The following is a 19,769-nucleotide window of genomic DNA, read 5'->3' as shown; positions in this document are numbered from 1 at the left end:
TCCAACCAATGGGAACGCGGCCCCTCTTCCACTCGCCCCGCCCCCGCGGGCGAGAGGGTGATGTCATCTCATCGCCCGTTCATTGTGCTCGCGCGGTGCCGCCTCTCGCTGCCGCTGCCAGCGCCGGGCACGGCGGGGGGGCGCGGGGCTGCGCTGTGTTGCGCTGCGCTCCCGCTCCGCTCCCGCTCCGCGCCCTGCGCCGTCTGGGGCTGCCCCAGTGCGGTACCGGCACGCCACGCCCCCGCCCCCCCCTTCTATCCCGAGGTTTCCTCGCGCCGAACGCATCCCGGGAGCGGCAGGCAGCCGCACGCCGGGGTTCAGCGCCCTGCTGGGGGTGAACGGGGCTGCCCTGTGTCCGGCCCCGGGGGTGGGGGGCGGCAGCGCGGAGGGGGCTGCCCGGCGCCAACCCCCGGGGGGTGGACGCAGCCGTCCGGCCCCGCTGTGCTCGGCTCCCGCCTCGTTTTACGGCCGTGGAGAGGGAGGAAAAATCCCAAACCAGGTGAGTGCTGCGCTCTTCTTCTTAAAAAGAAAAAATACAGAACGTGAGGGAATTCGGGGCGGTTTTTCGTTTGGGGTTGTTGAATTGTCCCCCCTCCTTCCTCCTCTTCAATGCGTTTGTCCGCACGGTGCATTGCCCAACGCGGGGAAGCGCTGCCGAGCGGGTTTGGGGAAAGAAGGGAAAAAATCCAGACTGAAGGGGAAAAGCCAAATTGAAGGCAGAAGTCCAAATTTAGGGGAGTGAAGCCAAATTTGGGGGAAAAAAAAAAAAAGAAAAAAGAAAAAACAAAACAACAAATGACAGAAATAATTCGGCTACGGAGCGCTGCGCGTCCCGGGGAGCGGCGGGGCGGGGATGGGGACCGAGCAGCGCCCCGCGTGTCCCGCATCGCACCGGCGGGCAGTACCGCTATGTTGTCATGTTTTACCGCTATGTTGTCATGTTTTACCGCTGTGTTATGTCATGTATTACCGTTATGTCATGTATTACCGCTGTGTTATGTCATGCATTACCGTTATGTGACTGCTTGCTCCCATTGCCCCTCCTTTCGTGCTGCACTGAGATTGGGCTGGAAAAGAAACAAACAAAAGGACCGACATCGCAAAAAGTCACATAAGGGGGGTGTTTGTTTATTCATTTATTTTTTCTTCTCTGTTTTTTTTGGGGGGGGATGTTCTTAAGGTTTTTCCTTGCATTTATTTTATTTTATTTTATTTTATTTTATTTTATTTTATTTTATTTTATTTTATTTTTTTATGAGGCTTTGGGATCAGTGGTGCATGGTCCCGCAGGGTCCCCCCCACTCTGAGCCCTTTGCAGGAGGTTGGGGTCCAATCCTGGCTGTGTGCAGTGATTTCAGGTTCCTTATTCCAACTTCCATGCTGTCGGACACAGCCTTTTCCCTGTTGACAAACACGAGCAGGGCAGCTATTTTAAACTTCTCAACAACTTTGTGCTCTGGCAGAGCTCCATTGTGCTGCATCCTCTTTGCTCCTTGCGAGATTTTCTCTTGTGCATTGCTATGTCAGTGCAAGATGCAAAGAAATTTCCCCAGCATGGCACCCCATGGGCTTTTCCCCTTTCCAACCCCGCTGCTGCAGCATGGCAGGGTCCTCTTCTTCCTTCCTTCCTTCCTCTGCAGTACAAACTCCGAGGAGATGAACAGCTACATATGGAGGAGTCGCCTTTGTTGTGTCATTTTTTTTTTTTTTAAACCATATTTATTTCCTGGAATGCTGTTTTCCTCTTTATTTTGGAAGGGAGGGAACTGGGAACCTAAAGCAGGGTTTCCCTTCCTGTCTGTAAAGAAGTTTTACAGCAGTGATTTCATTAGGTGGGAAGGATGGCACTGGGAATGAAGTGATCACTTGAGAGCCCAATATCCTGGGAACTGCTCTGGGAAATGGTGATATGGGACTTGCAGGAAGGAGCACAAGTCCATGGGTTTGTGGTTTAAAAGTAATGCCACTTCTGTGATGATGCTGATATTGGATGCTGCTGTCATCTTTATTTGCACTTCTATATTTATGTAGATGTGTTGGGATCGATGCTTTGTTATTATTGATTTGTGTGCTGGCATCCAAGCTACTCAAGACATAATTGAAGAAGAATTTAAACTGAGATGGGGAGATTTAGGTTAGATATTAGGAGGAAGCTCTTCACACAGAAGGTGGTGACACACTGGAACAGGCTGCCCAAGGAGGCTGTGGATGCCCCATCCCTGCAGGCATTCAAGGCCAGGCTGGATGTGGCTCTGGGCAGCCTGGTCTGGTGGCTGGTGAACCTGCACACAGCAGAGTATTGGAACTGGATGAGCACTGTGGTCCTTTTCAACCCAGGCCATTCTGTCATTCTGTGATAAGTAGTGCAGAAATCTACGCTGTAAGATGAAATTTTGCTTTGTGGCAGCAGACACAAAAATGGACCAAAAGCTGCAAATCGCTCAGGAGCTCAATGACTGTGGGGCAAACACAAAGCTGGGCTGAGGATTTCCTTCCTTTTGAGTGATCGGAGTCAAATGGTTTCAAACTGAAAGAAGGGAAGTTTAGATTGGATATAAGGAAAAAGTTTCTTACAGTGAGGGTGATGAAGCATTGGCACAGATTGCCCAGAGAGGTGGTGGATATCCCAACCCTGCAAACACTCAGGGTCAGGCTGGAGGGGGCTCTCAGCACCGGATGGAGCTGTAGGTGTCCCTGTTCATTGCAGGGCAGTCGGACTCAATGGCCTTTAAAGGTCCCTTCAACTCAAATAATTCTATGGATTTCCTATCCAGGAATTGAGTTCTGGGGAGGAAATGAGTTTCTGGAGGAGGAAGTGATGGAGAAGGGCTCTGTGCCAGAGGCTGAGCTTCACCACTGGGCATGGGCAGGGCAGGTGAGGGTTGTGGAGCTTTCCTCTATTATGCTCCCCTTCTCTCCAGCCCCGCAAAATGTAGAATCAAAGAATTGTAGAGGTTGGAAGGGACCTCTGGAGATCATTTGGTCCAAACAAGAAATCACAACAACTGGGGATTGAATAAATTCACTAATTCTTAAAACATTTATTTCTTTTTTGTTCTAGAGCAGGACCAACAGTATGAGCGCAAGCCTCAGCAAGGACTGAGAAATGTGGCAGAAGCCAATTCCTGCAATTTGCCATCAGCTCCCAGGCAATAGGACAGCTAAAGATTCATGGCAGTAGTGTGACCAGCATGGCAGGAGCGTGTGGGGAGGGCATACCCAGCAATGCTGAGGCTGTTGAAATCAGGAGGCTTGCATGAATGCTTGCAGAGCTTGAGAATGGGGGGTTCAGCAGACAATAAAATGACAAGGTGGATTTCCAGTGCTAAAACCATCCGTGTGTGTAGACAGAGGTTTGGGCAGAGATGTGTTCTGCAGCCCAAGCTGGGCTGGTGCTGAGTGTTACATGACCTAGGGCAGTGTTTTGATTCACTCTTCAGCTCCTGTGATTTCATTTTGCAGCAAGTCACTTATCCTTCCCTCCCATCGATTCTGTCAGTAGCTGACTAACTCCTCATTTTGTTTTTAATGGCTCTCTTTCAGTGTGAAACAGCTGTTCTGTCATGTTTGTCATGCAGTCCTGATGGCTTATGGTCATGAATTTATATGGAGAGAGTTGGGTCAAATATTTCTCGGGTGCTAATTTGTTGAATTAATTAGGGCAGAACAGGACTTGAACATGTCCCTTGTCAGTACTTAAACAGAATCTGCACCACCTGAAAATATGTCACTGTTACAGTAGTTTTATAACTAATCTGTGCTACTAAGCATTGGCTCTGAATGTAGGACAAAGGCAAGGTATTAGTGAGATTTGTGTTGTGGTGTTATTTGATTTCACCTTATGTAGACAAAAATGATTAGAGGGCTTGTTGCATTGGGCTCTGGAGGGATATTGAGGCTGCAGACGGCTTGAGAGCTAATTGCTGTTTGTCACCTGACCTGGAGTCACTGCTCTTCCACTTCTCTCTGTGCACAGAGGCGTGCTCTTCCCCAATGTACTTCAGGCAAAATTTAAGCCACCTCTTTCAACTAACCTAGCTATGGCTTTCCTGGGATAACTAGGGAGCACTTTTACAAACAGAGGAAGAAAACTTTTAGTAAGATTTTACACTCCTTAGGGTATGTAGGGTGTCACTAAAATGTGCTCATATCCTATTTGAGATCAGAGGATATCCTGTTTATTTTCTTTTCTTTTTTTTTTTAAGGTGCTACTGAAGTGTTAACTGTAGCACTTAAGTATCTCAATAGTGTCTTCTTTTAGATTTTGAGATCAGGAAGGACAGAAAAGTTGTGCTGGCATTAAAAGCAGATGAGCTTGCATGCGGCTTCAACTCTTTGGAAGGGCTTAGATAACAGCAGGACAAGGGGAAATGGTTTGAAGTTGAAAGAGGGAAAATTTAGGTTGGATATCATGGGGAAGTTCTTTACTATGAGAGTGTTGGAACAGGCTGCCCAAAGACGTTGTGGATGCCCATCCCTGGAGGTGTTCAAGGCCAGGTTGGATGGGGCTCTGGGCAGCCTGGTCTGGTACTGAATGTGGAGGTTGGTGGCCCTGCATGTGGCAGGGGGGTTTGGTGCTTCACAATCCTTGAAGACCCTTCCAACCCAACCCATTCTATGTTTCTATGAAAAGGCTGTACCCTGCAGAATGAGTTTAAATTAGGAAATAAAAGGATGTTACAGGTGCCAAAGTGTGCAGAAGTCAGATGATGCCTGGGTGACCTGGTCCTGCTGCTGGATGCAGGAAGGAAACATGATGCAGGGTCCCAACAGCTCAACCCATGTCTGCACTGGGCTGCTCCTCATCTGCCAAGAAGTCACAGGGAACTAAATTGTGCTGTTTGATTGTGTGTGCATCGATAGGGAAGGGGCTGCTAAAGATGTTGGACTAAAAGAATGACGTGTCTGATGTGGAAGTCATGTTCTGCCCTGTGCTGGGTGAATCTGAAGGCACAGGGACTTGTCAAGCCCTCTGGTCTTTCTAGCAGTCACAGAATCATAGAATGGCCTGTGTTGAAAAGGACCACAATGCTCATCCAGTTCCAATACCCTGCTGTGTGCAGGGTCACCAGCCACCAGACCAGGCTGCCCAGAGCCACATCCAGCCTGGCCTTGAATGCCTGCAGGCATGGGGCATCCACAGCCTCCTTGGGCAACCTGTTCCAGTGTGTCACCACCCTCTGTGAGAAAAACTTCCTCCTAATATCTAACCTGAATCTCCCCTGTCACAGTTTAAAACCATTCCCCCCTTGTCCTGTCGCTGTCCACCCTCGTAAACAGTCATTGCCACTCCTGGTAGGAATGGTTTTACACTCCCTTCAAGTACTGGAAAGCAACAATGAGGTCTCCCCAGAGCCTTCTCTTCTCCAAGCTGAAGTAGCCCAGTTCCCTCAACCTTTCCTGATAGAAGCGGTGCTCCAGCCCTCTGATCATCTCAGTGCCTCCTCTGGACCCACTCCAAGAGCTCCACGTCCTTCCTGTACTGGGGGCCCCAGCCCTGGACGCAGTGCTGCAGATGGGGCCTCACAAGAGCCGAGCAGAGGGGGACGATCACCTCCCTGTCCCTGCTGGCCACCCCTTTTTTAATGCAGCCCAGAACACAGCTGGCCTTCTGGGCTGCAAGCACACACTGCTGCTCATGTCCAGCTTCTTGTCCACCAGGACCCCCGAGTCCTTCTTTGCAGGGCAGCCCTGAAGGGGTTCTTTGCTCAGTCTGTATGGCTGGCATTGCCCCAGCCCAAGTGCAGCACCTTACCCTTCTGCTCCAAACACCCATTCATCCGTAGGTACTGAAGTGATGAGAAATGTGGGAAAAGCTGAGATCCATGTTCAGGACTTTGATCAATGCCTTCATTTTGGAGGTGAGTGTCAATGTGCAGATTTCCAGGTGAAAGGGATTGCTGGGCTTGGAGAAGTCATGTTTCCAGCTGCCCAGATTTTGGTTTTGCTGTATGGCGAAGCATGCTTTCAGTAATAAAAAGCTGACTTGAAAAATAATCATTAGCACTTCTCTGTGATTTAAATTTCATTGCCTGAGCTCAGAGTAATGGAAAATAGATCAGTCAAAGCTTTTTATCTAACAAGTTTCTAAAGGCAGCCAGCTTCATTTCTAATTAGTGAGAGGTTCTCTGTAGGACCATCTTCTGTGCTTCCAGGGCCTGATACATGGTATGTTTGTGACTGTTGTGAGTGCAGCACTGGCAATATTTATTTCAAATAACTGATTTTCTTAAAAAACACACTAAGGCAAACTTATACATATACAACTTCTTTCTTGGACAGCCTGACTTGCTGTTAACGACCTCAAAAAATCCAGTAAGAGGTCTGTGTGCTGTGAACAGAGCTCTTTGCTGCTGTATTTTCCTAACACTGGAGGTTTGGGATATATTATAATGTGTCTGAACCTGATCAACAGTGAGGAAGAGCCTCTGAAAGTAGTCCTGTTTGGTTCATGCTCTCTACTTATTAATTAAAATATCTAGAAAGTAAAAATATCTGCAGAGTCAGAAAAGCTTTCACAATTTATTTGGTATTCCCATGAGGTCTTCTAGAGAAATGGGATTACTCCATTCTGAGATGAAGAAAATGTTTGGATGTGAGGCTCTGGCAGCCACTCTGTGTTATTCTGAAGTTACCATGAGAATATTGGTTCATTTTTGAGAAAGAGGTGAAGAGAAATAACAGCCTTTTCATTCTGTCATCTCCCCTGCAGTCTGTGGTGTGTCACATCCTCTGGGGAAAAGGTGTTCACTCTGATAAACCTACAGTAATGAATTCAGTTAAAACCCCAACGAAGATGGAGGTGATGTGTAGCTCTCACAGGGCACAGGGGTGGGCTCTGGGCTCCTGAGGACCCTGGGGAACTCTGCTTGGATTCATGGACTGGGTAGCCTATGAGAAAGATGGGTGGCTGCAGGTTCGTAGGCTGGAAGTTCAACCTGTGTGGTAATGGCTTTGAGCTCTGCACCTCCTTTCTGTAATCCCTTTGGTTTCGTGGCAGAAAAGGGATTCCACTACAGGGGGCAATTTTAACGCTTAGCAGCAAATTCTATACTCTCTAACCAAAACCTGCTCTGGTGAAGTCAGTATCCATACCATCCCCAGCTCCTGCAGGCGGTACCTGCCTTCAGAGCCTCCCCGTTCTGTAGCCAGTGGAGTTCTGCATTGCCCTCTAACTTCTTACATGTGCATCTGATAATACAGACATCCAGCTGTAAATGCTTGCTCTAGGGACCATTATGTGGTTATGGGGCAGTTCTCGAACAGTGCTGGGTATGAAAAAAGTCCTGCGGAGGTTCTAGCTGAGTTGCATATACCAGAAGCCTGAAACATCAGAAGTGAAGTTGGTGCCTGATTTCTCTATTGCAGTTGTCCTTGTTCAGAACAATTTGTTCCTTCTAAAAAAGGGAACCGTGCCCATTTTCTTCCAGCCAGCAGTATTCACATTTCAAAAATACGGTAGTAGCATTTTGCTCAAATAGATGGATCTGTGTGTGCGTGCACATCAAAAACCCTCCATATAATGTCAGGTTTCTGTTAACTCTCTGGTCTCAGCAGCCACATAGGAGCTGCAGACTATGAGCTTTTCAGGCTACTGAGCTTGTGATTGACTTATTTATAAGGGAGAAGCACGAGTGTGTGTGGTTTGGTTGGAAGCTGCTTTGTGGTGTCTGTAGGAATGAGGTTTCTTCTTGTGCTCTTGGGTGCTGCCAAGTGCTGACCATCTCCCCTATGAATATGGTGTATATTTGGTGCAGGATCCAACCTCATCTACCCCCCAGCAAAACTGGAAAGCTAAGTTAGTTATGTCCCGACTGATCCTTAGGTAATTCTCAATATTCCCATTGTGCTTGCAGATCTTGGAAGCTAATTTTGTGAATTAGAGTTTTCTTAATTAGGAAATCTTTATTCCTATTGTTTATATATGTATTTATATTATTGTATATTATGTGTATATTGTGATATTTAAGTATATTATTTATGCATGTGTCAGGTATATTTTAAGCAGTTCTGCTGTCTCAGTCCCCTAGAAAAGCCATCTTGCATTGCATTTGCTCTTGCCTGTGCCAGTAGTCAGTCCTGTGGTGGAGACCAGCCCTGCCTTGTCCGTATGGGGAATTCTTAAAGCTCCTCATGGAGTTGCTGCACTGCTGTGCTTCCACCACCAGTAACTTGGTCTTACACACCGTAAGCCTTCAGTCTGTTGTCAGTGGCTGTCCCATTTATATCAGTGTTATCTCTGACCTGTTGTGCAGCTGGATTAGGAAACTACTTGTTTAAAGACAATCTTTTTTTTTTTCTTTTTCCTATTTTTTGGATATTTTTGCTAAGTTAGCTTTCTTGCGACAGCGCCTCCAAACCAATTCACTTTGCAGCCATGCAGGTGCTTACCTGGTATTTCATTTTAAAAAGTCTCTTCTATAGAGAAATTCACAGAACCATAGGATATCCCAAATTGGAGGGGACCCACAACGATCTCCAAGCCTCTCGTCCCCCAGTCTGTGCTTACAGCCAGGGCTGTTGCATCCCAGGTGCAGCACCCAGCACTTGCTCTTGTGAAAGTGAAGAAATTCAGAATAAATTGAGCATTGATGTGCACAGCTAAATAACCAAGGAATGCATTCACTGCGGGCTGGGGCTAATCGAGTTCGAGTAAAGGAGGCTGATTGTGAAATAAATATTAAATAAAGTGTCTCATTAAATTGTGCCGTTTTACTAAAGCTGTCGCCGCAGGGAGGAAAAACCTGGCGTGAATTAATGTTTGTTTACTTCAGCTGTCAGTCAGCACGGCAGTGAGCTTGCTGCATCAGTCTGCAGAAGGGCCATTGGTACCCAGGACATCCCGCTTCAATGTCAAACTCCTTGCTGCAAAGTGTGTGGAACTGCATGAAAAGAGATTTCCATTGCCTTAGCGCATCTTTCACAGTGCTCCTGATTTTGCTTGGTGACATCAGTTCTTGGAGATGCTGGAATGCTGTAAAAATACCTGCTGTTCAGTGTTGGGTGGTGCATAGTAAATGCATTTACTTATGTCTGTATCTGATAGTTGGAGGGTTGCTCCTGAACCAACAGGTGTGACTCAAGGCCATTCCCTTTCATCCTATCAATGTTACCTGGCAGGAGAGCCGACCACCTCCTCACTGTAATCTTCTTTTGTGGCACCGTAGAGTGCAACAAGGTTTCCCTGAGCCTCCTCTTCTCCAGACCTAACAATGCCATATCTTTGGGATAAGACTTTTTTCTGTCACTCCCTACTCTGCACTGTCAGAATCTGAAATAGCTGCAGCTTGTTGGTGCTATGGCAGTAAAAGTAAGCAGTGCTATACCTGTGGGGGAGGGGTAATCATAGAATCATAGAATGCCTGGGTTGAAAAGGACCACAGTGCTCATCCAGTTCCAACCCCCTGCTATGTGCAAGATCACCAGCCACCAGACCAGGCTGCCCAGAGCCACATCCAGCCTGGCCTTGAATGCCTGCAGGGATGGGGCATCCACAGCCTCCTTGGGCAACCTGTTCCAGTGCCTCACCACCCTCTGTGTGAGAAACTTCCTCCAGAATGAAATTAGTGATCTATAGAATGAATCTTCAGTTTCACTGCAAAGCAGTCTGTGTATAATTTGCAGTCTTCTCTGCGAGAGCTTTGCAGGCAAAACAATTGAGCTCTGCATCTAACTGCTTCATGATTAAAGGCAAGGCACTCCCAAACTTTCAGTCTCCTGGTTGCCTCTATCTGCAAGATGGAGATAACCTCAGAGGGTTGCCTTGAATATTCATCAGTGATTTGTTGTATGCTGCCGATGAAAAGTGTTATGGGCAATGTTAACGAAGCTTATAGCTCAGCCTCTGCTTCACATTGATCAATACTTCGGGCATCTTCAGTCTCCACACAGAGCACTAGCAAATTCTGAACTGGGCTTAGTCTGTAGATGACAATAATAGCTCCTGTTTATGCAGGGCTTTTCCTTTGGAAGAACTCCAAAGAATTTTATGAACTGTCATGCGAGCTCTTGGTGCTGCATGATGGGTTTTGTAATGCGTTTGGCAGCAGTGTGTGAGGGGAGAGGGAGAGAGAAATAATGGTGTGTGTGGTGAGGGCAGCGCAGGTAGGTGAGTAAGGAGTCAAGCTATCACTGCCAGAGCTGTGGCTTGGCTTTGAGGTGATCTGGGATTCCTAGAGCTCGTGTGGCTGTCATGCAAAATGCAACATACTTCTTGCGGTCCCATTGCACTGCGGCGTGGGTTCAATCCCAGCAAAGCAGAAAGAGCACAGTTTGCTCTCAGGGGTTTCCTTCCTGCAGAGCATGTGCACTTCTGAAGATCGTCGTTCCAAAACTGTGGTACAAAATTGTGATGTCAGTGATTTCTCAGCCTGAGTGACAGCACGTCTCTTGTCCTCTGACAGAGGCAGAGGGCACAGTCACTTGGAGTTTGCTCCGCACATCCAAAATTGCTGAAAGTACAGCCTAGAGACTTTACACTCCAACCGAAATCCCATTAACTCTAAATCCTCTTTGGTAGCATAAATCACTTTGCAAAGGTGTTGCCTGAGGATTCATTATGTTCGATTGGGTTTGTTCTCTGAATGATGGAGTGTTGTCTTCTCTGAATCACGGACACCTAGGTTGGGTTCTCTGAAGTTGAATGTTGTAGGTCCCAAACGCTGTCACTGGAGAGAGATGGTACTTTCAGAAGTGCTCTGAGATGCTTGTCTCATTCACATATTGAATAGGGAATCTGGATCTTTTGTGAGACATTTTAGTCAGCTCTCCAAAGGTAGTTAAGAAGAAACACTGCCACTGGAGGTGCAATGTAATTTGCCAGAGCAGAATCACATGCTACTGCTTTTAAAGCCTTGATACAAGGTTCAAGCTATCAAATGGAAAATGATTTTATCAAATGGGAAATGGTTTTAAGTTGGAGGAGGGAAGATTTATGTTGGATAGTGGGGAAGTTCTTTACAGAGAGAGTGGTGAGGTGCTGGAACGGCTGCACAGAGACACTGTGGATGCCCCGTCCCTGGAGGTGTTCAAGGCCAGGTTGGATGGGGCCCTGGGCAGCCTGGGCTGGTATTAAATGTGGAGGTTGGTGGCCCTGTCTGTGGCAGGGGGTTGGAGATTCATGATCCTTGAGGTCCCTTCCAACTTGGGCCATTCCATGGTTCTGTGAAATCATTTACTAATGAGAAGTTCATCAGCTTTTGTACATCCCATGTGAGAACACATTTCAGAGAGGTTTTGAGCACTTGGCCAAATGCTGAAGCTTCAAGAGCTCAGAATTACTACAAACCAACCTAGAGAGGATTGGAAAGTGGGTAACATAAATTAGTACCTACACCTGGAAGCTATGACACAGGGAAAAAATGTGTTGCTGTTGTGTGTGCTTTTGTTGGAGAGCAATGAATGTCCAAAGCAACCAGGCAGCTGCAGCTAAACAGGAACGGCAGGAGCCTGTCCACCTTCATTACAGTGCAGCCACTAATTTGGCCTCATTTTTGCTTGCCTGTTGATTGCAAGACTTGTAGAAATCAGATTCTTCTTGTAATTTTTGCTGAAACAGTTTTCCTTTGGAACATTCTGGCACCTGTTTACGTGATTGCAAAAGACTGCTTTCCATTTCAAAGTAGAAATAAGATGTACATAACATTTCAAGGAAAGGAGAGCTTGTTCAGTTCAGATTCTTGATGGCAGTGTTCAACCAACGCTTACATGGTGTGGAGGACTGCTTGCACTGTACCATCTTCAGGCTTGGTCCGGGCAAACCAGTATTTCTGTTTGGAGCACCATCATCCCGTGGCTAATGGAGACATCGTTAGTCGATAAAGCACAGTTTGAGACTTGGCTTCCTGCCTGTGCCTCCCAGTTATATATGCATACAATGAATTTTACAATAAAAACAAAACACCAAGAATAATTATAGCCTGCTGAGTGATTTTATAGTTGGGGTATAATGTGTTGCTGGGACTCTTAAAGCCTCTGAGTCATGGATTCTGGTATTTCTAGGTGCTTATAACTCTCTGTGTTCTATATTTTGCTAAACCCCACCCCTCATTAAATATATGTATTGATGACAGTCAGTGGCTGCATTCATGTTTAGTCTAATACATTTTTCAGCTGTAGGATCTCATTCACCCGTATTGTTGTAATTGATCGCCCCAAGAAGTGCTCTGGTAATTAGAGGAGACGCTGCTTTGCAAGCATTACTGTGACACCTATAACCACCCTATCTCGTTTTGATCCTTTCATTGCTTATGCGTATGACTTTGTGTCATCTCAAGTAAGACCTGCTGTTTGTGTGCAAAATGAAGGAGGAGTGTGAACTTTTCATTTGCATGTTAATGGAGCTTTGTCTGGGAAGGTATGAAGGGGATTCAAGCAATGCTGTGCAGAAGAAGATAACATGTCCAGTATGCAATTAATTAACTTTGATGGCTTGTTCTTCTGGCATTGCTAATGTCAATAGCATTTCTAAAGGCCTTTTTCTTCTGGTATTTCATGTGGACCAAGCCAAGTGATATGATTTAGGGAGAGAATTATTATGGAATATGCCTTCCTGTAAGCAGCATCCATCTCCTCCTAGGAAGGAAGAGCTTGTAATTTGTACATCCTCTTGAAAGTGAGGATGTATTAATTGGGCCTTAATATGTGATGTGACACATAGGAGCACAATGGAAAATATTGTACTCTGAAACTAGCTGAATTTCTCATGTGTAAGACATGCATGTTACTGGGAATTTGGGTTATTCTCAGTAAATGCACTGAAGTGCTGATGTACTGTTATTTTGTGAAGTTAGTTTGGCTTTGAGGGCTTTGTCTAAGGCATTTTATCCTCAAACATCTGGTTTCAGAAAGGAGCATCTATTATTTGATTCTAACCCTGAAATGGTTCCCAGTGCAGCATGCCTCGGAGTGTGACTGGGGTCATTTGTCCTCCTTCAAAGGACGAGCTCATATAGTGGCTGTTTTGACCATAGCTGGAAGTGTCACAGCACTCCCCGTCATTTTCCTGCTTTTGTGTGGGAAGAACTCCTTCCGCCCTGTCACAAAAATCCCTGTAAATATAAAAAATGCATCTTACATCATTTGTTCACGTCCCTCATAACTCCCTACCTGGCTGACGTTGCCAAGGAATTTGATGGTGAATTTAAATTACGTGGCTCAGCATCTCAGCCTGCTGGAGCAGAGGAGGTTCTGGGTCCTTTGTGCATCAGACCCAGAGCAGAATAAATGACATGAGAGTAGTGACCTGACATTTCCACCTAGGAATAACAGGCCTCAAGAAGGGAGCCTTGCTGCTTTAAATATGGGGTGGTTCTCTAGGCAGGACTTGTGTGCATTACACCCTGTGTTTCATCACTGCTTGCTGAAGAACTGTGCAAACACAAAACAGCTTCCACTGGGCAAAGCTCAATGTTTTCTGGTGGGTGATAACAGGTCATGGCCACAAATTCAGAGAATGAGCTCATTTTGAACAACAGTCAGAGATGAGTTGGAGGGAGGACAGCTTGTTGCAGAGGTCTGCCCATGCACATCCACTTGTGTACTGGGGATAGCGCTGGGATTTATGTACTCAGGGCTGTGAAATTAATGTGAAAAGTAATAATAAGGGAACCAGTGGGAGGGAGAGCAAAGGGAAGCCCTGAAGTTGCAAATGTTTATCATTCAACGATGTTGTTGTTGAATGGATGCCAGTGAGTGAGACCTGTGAATGCTAGAGAAGGTCAGTCACAGTAACTGAGGTGTCCAGAGATGCAGAGTGGGATCAATCCCTTATTTATTAATTTCTTTATTTTAAAGGAATTCCCTGATGTACTTAGCATGGAAGAGCTCTCTTGCCAACAGAGCTTAAGCCAGCCTGAGCTGCAAAGCTGCCAGGTGGTGAGCCCTTGGATGGAGAGGGTAGAACAGCCCTGTGGAGCAGTTGGAGCTGAGAGCTTTGAGAAGAGGTGGATATTGACCATTTTAAGCTGGAAAAGTTGTAGAGAGGTACGGTCAGCTTTTGGAGCTTCAGAGCTGCTTCAGCTATCCATAAGTCTAACGTGTGTAGCACTAGAAGTACTGAGTGGCATGGTTTAGTGAGCATGGTACTGATGGGTTGATGGTTGGAGTAGACGACCTTAGTGGTCTTTTCCAACCTTAATGAGCCCATGGTAAGTAGTATCTTTTTTATCTACTGCTTGCAGAAAATTACATTAGGACTGAAAGGCTTTCCAGTGGTGTCCAGGGAAGGGAATGGCAAATGTCCGACCTTGGGCAAATAACTTCATCTGTTACTTTTCCCATCTTGCCAATGTGTACTGAGAGCACTGAGGTGGGAAATAAAGCTCACAAAGAGATTTCTGTGTAGTACAGAGGATGGTGAGGCCATCAGCCTGGCTTGGATTACTGAGTGTTATCACCATACAGATTAGAAGTTACTCTTAATTATGAAGAAAGGGGAAAAGTATACACAGTGTTTGTGCACAACCTGTTTGTTCTGTCAGATCTGAAGGATGTACCTGTGGGCACATCTGCAGGATGGAAATGTACACTCCTTGCAAAAGTTAAATGCTGAGTGAAGCTTTTGATTTGGCCTTGATGAGCCTTAAAGGTCCCTTCCAACTTGGGATATTCTGAGTTGTAATTTGGGCCTTTTAGAGGGTTCTTCCAACATAATAGCAATAACAGAACACCAGTATATTCTTCTAAGGCAGAACTCCTTTTTATGATGTTGGGGTCTGTACGGCCTTCTGTAGAGGCTGGTGTGAATGAGGCTTGCATTGTGCATTCTGTGATATAACCCAGCAGCAAGCACTGAAAGCACGGACAGCCTGAGGAGTGGGACAGGCAGTGAGGCCACACTATAATAGCTGTAACACTGCTCTTGTTTTCTTAAATAACCCTGGCATTCACGTTACTTTGATGTTTTTGACTCGCTGGTTGTTGTAAAAACATGATGAATGAATAATTTAACCTCAGTGCTGTGTTATAATGTTGAGTTTGGCTTCCTGCATGCTCATCACAGTGAAGATGTAGCTCTGTCCTAAGGGTGATGGGGATGATGTTTGTAACCATGTTTGAGCTCTGCTTTGCTGACTTTGGGCAAACCCAAGGTGACACAGACCTGCTCCAGAGAGCAGGCAGCGTCTGCACTGACTTCTCAAGAAATACACCAACAAACCGTGCTTTGTGTGACCTTCATCATCTGCAACTTCAGCAAGTGTACCCGGGAAGCCTCCCTCAGCGCTAACCCAGTTTGGTGGAGGGAGAAGAGAGGCTGTAGGTTGCCAAGAGAAGAAACTTGGAGCGATTTCAGTGAGCTCCCAGGGCTGCCGGCTTCTGCCCTGCGCTGCGTCTGGGGCCACTGCGGAGCAGCAGCATCAATGCAGCAGATTAGTGAGCACGCAGTGAGATCTTGGATTTCTTTGCTGGAAATGAAGTTCTTCACTCCAAAGGCTACAAAAAGCCTTTTGTTTTACTCTTTCTGATGTGGAGCACTTGTTTTTCCATAAGCCAACTTATGTTTCTCTGCCAAAATGGTGCTTAAACCTGTCTCCTTGTTTTGCACCACAAATGGGATACTTGATGCTTAATGCCTGAACTTTCATGATTGCTTGGGGTTGTTTTGTGCTTTTGACAGCAAACCAAAAGCCTGTCGGTGAGTTAAAAGCATTTTATTACTGATGCATGGCTCGCCTGTAGGTGACTCTTCTTATGGTTGGCACCAAGATTTGCACTCCAAACCTTTGTGCTCAGTTTTGGGAATTCAGATTCCCAAATACGAGGTACAGTTTCACAAAAATACACATCTGCTTTGTAATTTTAGCAATGGTGCATTTTGTGACTTTCCACGGAGGTGACCCAAAGGCTCTTGCTTTTGTCCCTGCAGATGTATGATGTGTGGATCAAGGCTCAGGACGGCTTTTGCCAACTCATCCTTGCCACTGTCCCTTCCTGGCTGCGTTTCTCCTGCCCTGGTTTTGCTGTCCCAGACTCATGGTGCTCCAGCAGCCTCCGCAGGGCATCTTTATCATAGAGTCCTAGAATCATTAAGGTTGGAAAAGACCACTAAGATCATCTAGTCCAACCGTCGACCCATCCCCACCGTGCCCACTAAGCACGTCGCTCAGTGCCACGTCTCCAGGCTCGGTGACTCCACCACTCCCTGGGCAGCCTGTGCCAATGCATTTTTGCTCTTTATGAGAAATTTTTCCAAATATCCAATCTGAACCTCCCTTGGAACAACTTAAGGCAGTTCCCTCTCATCCTAGGTCCACCAAGTGCTTCCACACTTCTGATTTTTTTTTTGTATTTTCTCTTTTTTTATAGTCAAAATTGCCTTATAGTTTCTTTCTTCCACTTTCTTTTTTTTCTTTTAAGCCTAGATTTTACAGCTAAAACATTTATTTTCCCCATAATCTGTAACAATTCCAGGTATTTCCAGCTAAGCAAATACCGCAGTCCACATGAACCCAATTTTGCAAGCTTTTGTTACTGTTTGCTTTTGCTTTTTTCATGCACGTATCCAGTTCTTCAAGCTGGCTAAATTTCAGTTGTTCCATTACATGACTATTCCAGGAACACTGGGGTGCTTTAGCTGAAAGGGAGCAGCAGTGTATGGTAGTGATGAAGGTGCCAGTCTTGAAAATAGTGGGTGTTTGGGCTCATCCCTTGGAGGAAAGCTGGATGTAAAAGCAAAGGAATTTGGAAAGGTGGAATTTGCTTGCTGACACTCAGTTGGCTCACTGCAGTGCACGTGTGGAAGTCTGCAAACTGTCTGAAAAGTTGGAAAAAAGAACAAATAGTGACTCTAAATCTGTTTCCAAACTTCAGCCTTAAAGTGATGTTTCTGCAGAAGTCCCTTACACAGAGCTTTGCTCAGTGGTCTCCTTGTGAAACGCTGAGAGGGAAAACTGTTATACTAAATGAGAATGCCTTATGTTCAGTTTTGAGTTACAATTGTTGTTATTGGGTAATCTGCTCGTCTGTTAAAGAACAAATGGTGTCAGTCCAAATAATTTGATATCAAGTTAGGGAACAGCGAGGAAAGAACAAATGGGAGATGCTACATACCCACACAGAGGCACAAGCACAGTCTGTTCATCTCATGCCATTTCCTCTGACAAGCTGTATCCTAAAGAAAAATGTCAAAGTCTTTATGCGTTTAAGAAGCTGATAATGCAGGGTTTTTGTAACCAAAACACACTTATCTTTCAGCAGTGTGTGTGTCAAGATCTGGAGCCTTGAATGTAACTAACTGGCAGTGGCCTCAGGGCAAAGTCTCTCAGCCGGGATGAATGAGTTTGCTCTGCCCTGTCTTTAAGGAAGAAAAAATTGCCTGGTGCCCCTTCCGGTGCAGCAACTCTCAGAGAATTCTTCTTGCTTGCAATCACAGAACCATTAAGGCTGGAAAGAACACTGAGATCATGCAGTCCAACCGTCAGCCCATCCCCACCATGCCCACTAACCCTGCCCCTTAGTGCCACATCTCCACATCTCTTTAACACCTCCAGGGACAATGACTCCACCACCTCCCTGGGCAGCCTGTGCCAATGCCTCACCACTCATTCTGAGAAGGCCCCTGCTTTCTTCCTTGCCATCTCTCCCAGCACCCACCTACTCATGGAGTAATTCAGAAATGCTCTGGACTCTAAAAAGCCGGAGGACAGCAGTCATCTCAGAGCAAGGATGCTGCAGTACTCCAGGGGTACCCTGCTCTGAGAGTCCTCTGTTCTCTGTGCTTTTGGCTTATTTTCTGGGCAGAGGAGCCAAGCCTCCTGTTGTGGGTTGTGGTTGGAATTCCAACAGCTCTGGCAACCTCAGTGCGGTGGGTTGTGGTTAACGTATGAAGCTTTTGTGTTGCAATTCCATGTTTCTAAGATGAAAAGTTGTGAAAATCCCATCGTGGGTGCACACCTCCTTCTGGTGTGTTCGTACTGAGTTGCTGCCCTATGAGCACAGCTTGTCCCTGCAGAGGAGGAAGATGAGGAATCTCCTGTCCCATATACAAAAGATAAAGGATCCAATCTAGTTGTACAAGGCTAGCTTGGATGGGGCCCTGGACAACCTGATGTCTAAATCAGTGCCTGATTTAGAGTTTGGCAACTCTGCCTGTGGCAGAGGGTTGGAACTGGATGCTCTCTGAAGTCTCTTCCAATTCAACCCAATCTGTGATTCTATGATACCAGTTGTCTTTGTCATACCCTGTTGCCTCTAGCTAATTTGCACCCCTCACAGCAGAGCTTTGAGGAGATGCCCACTGATGCTGTCACTTCGCTCACCTGTGGCTCTTGCATATGCAGTGACTTTGAGTGTGACATGCAGTTCTGTACCCAGTCCCTTTTTGGGGAGCTTGTGTTTTTGTGTTTTCATTAAGCTGCTTTCCAGTGAGCCACGTGTGCATTGTGCAACTTCTCGAGTCCCAGCAGATGGGGGTGGGAAATGTGGCAGGAAGGAGCCTGGCCCATGGAGGAGCATCACTTCCAGCAGCTTACAGCAAACATGATCCCTAAGGGTCCTGCTGTTCCTCCCAGACAAAGGGCTGGAGCAGAGTGCAGAGGAAGGCTTACAGGAGGGGAAGGGCTGCAAATAAAACAGGTAGAAGAAGCCGTGGTGCTGAAAGGGGTGATGGAGAGCAGCAGCAGAAAGGAGCTCTTGGGGTCCTGCCGCTGAAGGTCAGCCAAAGGAGCACCGACCTCAGAAATTCTGCTCTGATAAGATGTACGCATTGCTGGCAGTGCAGGGTTTGCTGAGTGCATGGGTTCATGAGCAGTTAGTAGGAAAACATTCCCTTCTAGCTGTGAAAAAAAGGCATTTTTGTTGTTTCCTTTCCTACAAAACACATAAGTCAGAGAGTTGGGGATTTTCTTTGCCATGACAACCAATGGAACTGCAGAGCTATGTGATTTCTTTATCCTTCCTATGATTAATTTTTTTTTCTTAAAGCCACGTTGCTGACTGAGTTGGGAAACATCAGGTGGTATTTGTTTTTCTCATGTAGATTAGGCAGCAATTTATTGCGTGTTTGCTTGGAAGCCAGAGGAAGCTGGGGATATTGATACTGCCATGACTCACAGAATTATAGAATGTCCCAAGCTGGGAAGGCACCCATAAGGATCATTGTGTGCCAGCATTTATCCTCTTTCAAAAATTGCTATCTTCTGCTCAGGAATTTCCCCAGGGTGCCAAGTAGAGACTCAGCATCAAAAAAAACCAACAACACAGCTCACTAAAAACATCCCCTGGGGCTGCTCTGTTGCTAAGGAATAGAGATAAATGGTCACACACACAGAGCTGATGTGCCACCCAGCATCTCTGTGGCTGTGGCAGTGTGTTGGTGTGAGCTCTGTCACTGGGCACTTCCCAGACTGCTGTGGAGGGCTGCCTGCCGTTTGCTGTAAGTGCAGAAAGAAATGATTTTTCTGCTTCCTGACATCAGCCCCACGGAGGTCAAAACTTCAGTGGGTTGCTGCCAGCAGATCAGGATCAGGAAAGGGTGATTTCTAACGTGCGATAGAAATAAACCATTGAGCAAAGGGAATGCACGTGCTGTGCTTTGGGAGATTATGGGCTCTGTCATAGGGCTGTCACATGCTGACAGCATCCAGAGGGTGAGTATTAGTGCTGCAGAAGCTGCAGTTGTGCCACCTTGTTCTCTGCAAATGCAAATCTCTATCAGCACATCTCTGCAATAATTTATTACCTGGGTGGCTGGAGACAGGGAGAAGCTGAGCAAGGAAGCAGAGGTGAGCAGAGGTGAAGATGTGATCTATCAGACTGTTGTGACGGATGCT

At 46.3% G+C, this 19,769-nt stretch overlaps 1 protein-coding gene across 6 annotated transcripts in view; it reads left to right on the top strand.

Annotated features, from left to right (window-relative positions):
* The first annotated feature begins 73 nt into the window (after positions 1 to 73).
* RAB30 (RAB30, member RAS oncogene family) overlaps positions 74 to 19,769 on the top strand; it is a 45,973-nt gene continuing 26,277 nt past the window's right edge. For all 6 annotated transcript variants that reach the window (XR_007376060.1, XR_007376061.1, XR_007376058.1 and 3 more), the window contains exon 1: positions 74 to 499. The gene's annotated coding sequence lies outside the window, so the exon portion shown is untranslated. The remainder of the gene's footprint in view (positions 500 to 19,769) is intronic.

Source organism: Lagopus muta, chromosome 1, assembly GCF_023343835.1.
Source record: "Lagopus muta isolate bLagMut1 chromosome 1, bLagMut1 primary, whole genome shotgun sequence".
Lineage (NCBI taxonomy): Eukaryota > Metazoa > Chordata > Aves > Galliformes > Phasianidae > Lagopus > Lagopus muta.
Note: the sequence above shows the minus strand (reverse complement) of the source record. Positions and strands in the feature narration are given on the sequence as shown.